Source organism: Myotis davidii, unplaced genomic scaffold (assembly GCF_000327345.1).
Source record: "Myotis davidii unplaced genomic scaffold, ASM32734v1 scaffold1523, whole genome shotgun sequence".
NCBI classification, from domain to species: domain Eukaryota; kingdom Metazoa; phylum Chordata; class Mammalia; order Chiroptera; family Vespertilionidae; genus Myotis; species Myotis davidii.
Window position 1 is genome coordinate 274,932 of NW_006294110.1, and position 2,577 is coordinate 277,508.

Consider the following 2,577-nt stretch of genomic DNA (forward strand, 5'->3'; position numbering starts at 1 on the left):
TTCAACTCTTCTGTTCAGTATTTATCTCTTATATATTTTATTTTATTTTCTCTAAATCTTTCTAGATTTTTATGGATTAGATAGGAATAGCCCATGGACACAGATAGTAGTCTGGCAAAGGCCTGGAAGGGGCAGGTGCAGGGTGGAGAAGATCAATGAGAAACAAAAAACTAAAACAAAGAGACATCTGTAATTCTTTCAACAATATATATTTTAAATAAGGAAAATATCTTAGTTGAAAAGAGTTTTATGTGAAATAATACAAGTTATTGCTCTACAGTGTACTTTATAGTCTCAACTCCTCTCAAAGAGATATTAATTGATCTATGTTCACTGACTTCAGGACTGACTTCCGCCATGCCAACCCAGCACTGACTTCCACGGGAGCTGTGATCAGACCCTGCTTTTCTCTCTGAGCCTCTGTCCAGGCGTGATCGCAGCCCCCTCTGCAGTCAGTGCTGTGTCGCTGAGGCGCCCACAGCATTGACTACAGGATTGACTTCCGGTGTTCAGTTGAGACTTCGGTCATTTTGGACGTTACGGACCTTGGCTCTTTATATATATAAATATCAGATTCAGAGAAATGGAAGAATTTTTCCTGGATTACTTAGCTGATTAATGACATGGCAGATGGTCTCATTTTCTAGTTTAGTGCTCTAAGTTAACATCAAGCTGGTATTCTCAGCTTCTTTATTGGAGAAACCCCATGTAGCATCATATTTGTACTTATAAATTGTGTGCTATCCCTGATGTTGACACAATGAAGTTCAAGTGATAAAAATTTTCTTTAGACTTAAAAATTAGAAATGTGAATTTAAATTTTCAATCTTCTCTAATGAGATCTCCACATGTGATATGAACTCAGTGCCAGCCTACAATGAGTTTTAACTGGAATGTAGCAAAATAAAGACAGTGCCCTATGAAGGAGAGCGGGAGTTGGTATTAAGTTGCCATCTCTCCTTTCTTGGAAGGAACTCTACTATTGTTAAAATGCCCTTTTTTTATTACTAAAGTGACATAATTTTATGGTAGATTTTATTGTAAATTTTCTTACATATTTCTCTATTACTGTCCCCCAATTTTTAAAATTAAAGAGTTAAATTGAAAAGTAACTAGTTTTATGTCAAAAGGTTGAAACTGTATTAAGCAATATCGATTGTTAGATTTTATGTGCCCAACCTGACTTTGTAAACTTTATAGACAATATGTAAATAAAGAGCAGTCCTAATTTAATAGTTAGTAGGATATGATGGTAACAATTAGCATTAGTAACTGTAAAGATTTCTCTTAGCATTTTTCATATATGAAGGCATTTTTTACATTTAAATTTATTAGTACACATTAATTAAGCACATAGCTTTTCCTGAACACTGTGTTAACTTTGGGATAATTTTCTACTGGACCTGACAGATTGTGTTTCTTTTATTTTTTATGTATTTATCTTTTATTTATTGTTTTATTTTTCCCCATCACCATTTATCCCCTCCATGCCCTCTTTCATCTTCTCCCAACCTTCCTCCTAGCCCACAATCAACACAGTGTTGTCTGTGTCCAGGAGTTCGTTCTCTCTCTCTTTCTCTCTCTCTTTGCTTAATCCCTCTACTTTTTAGTCTGCGGTAGTCTGATAGTTGAAAATGGTTTTTCGGTTTCTTACATTTCCTTAATTATGACTAAAATTTTATTTTTCTAAATTTCTTGTTTGTGATATCTGCCCATTTTTATATTGAAACACTTGTCCATCTCTTATTGCTTAATAGAAACTAGCATTATGGGTATCAAACTGTTTTCCAAACTGTATGCTTCAGATATTCTTTTCCTTGTTTGTCTTGGTTATTTGACTTCCTTTATGTTGGATTTGCTTTGTTTTTATAATGTAGACTAGAGGCCTGGTGCACGAATTCGTGCACTGGAGGGGTGTCCCTCAGCCCAGCCTGCACCCTCTCCAATCTGGGACTCCTCAGGGGATGTCCAACTGCCCATTTAGGCCTGATCCCTAAACAGGCAGTCAGACATCCCTTTCACATTCCAGGACTGCTGGCTCCTAACCGCTTGCCTGCCTGCTGCCTGATTGCCCCTAATCACTTCTGCCTGCCAGCCTGATCGCCCCCTAACCTCTCCCCTGTTGGCCTGATTGCTGCCTAACTGCTCCCTTGGCAGCCCGATCACCCCCCAACGGCCCTCCCCTGCTGGCCTTGTCACCCCTAACTGCCCTCCCCTGCCAGCCTGGTCCTCCCCAACTGCCCTCTCCTACAGGCCCATTCACCCCCAACTGCCCTCCCCTGCCAGCCCAGTCGCCCCCAACTGCCCTCCCCTGCTGGCCTGTTTGCCCCCAATTGCCCTCCCCTGCAGGCCTGATTTTCCACAACTGCCCTCTGCTGAGGGCCATCTTGTTGTGGTCATCTTGTGATAACATGGGGGCAGCCATCTTGTGACAAAATAGGGGTGGCCATCTTGTGATAATGTGATGGAGAGAGGGCCACCTAGGCTTTTATTAGTATAGATTTTCTTAAGTTTGGGAAGGGAGTCTTATATTTTCCTTTATGGTTACTTGATTTTCTATCAGGTTGAGGAAGATCT

At 40.3% G+C, this 2,577-nt stretch overlaps 1 protein-coding gene across 8 annotated transcripts in view; it reads left to right on the top strand.

The window, feature by feature from the left end:
* The window catches only part of USP25 (ubiquitin specific peptidase 25), a 177,212-nt gene that overhangs the window by 107,013 nt on the left and 67,622 nt on the right, over positions 1–2,577 (top strand). The gene's annotated exons all lie outside the window — the stretch shown is intronic.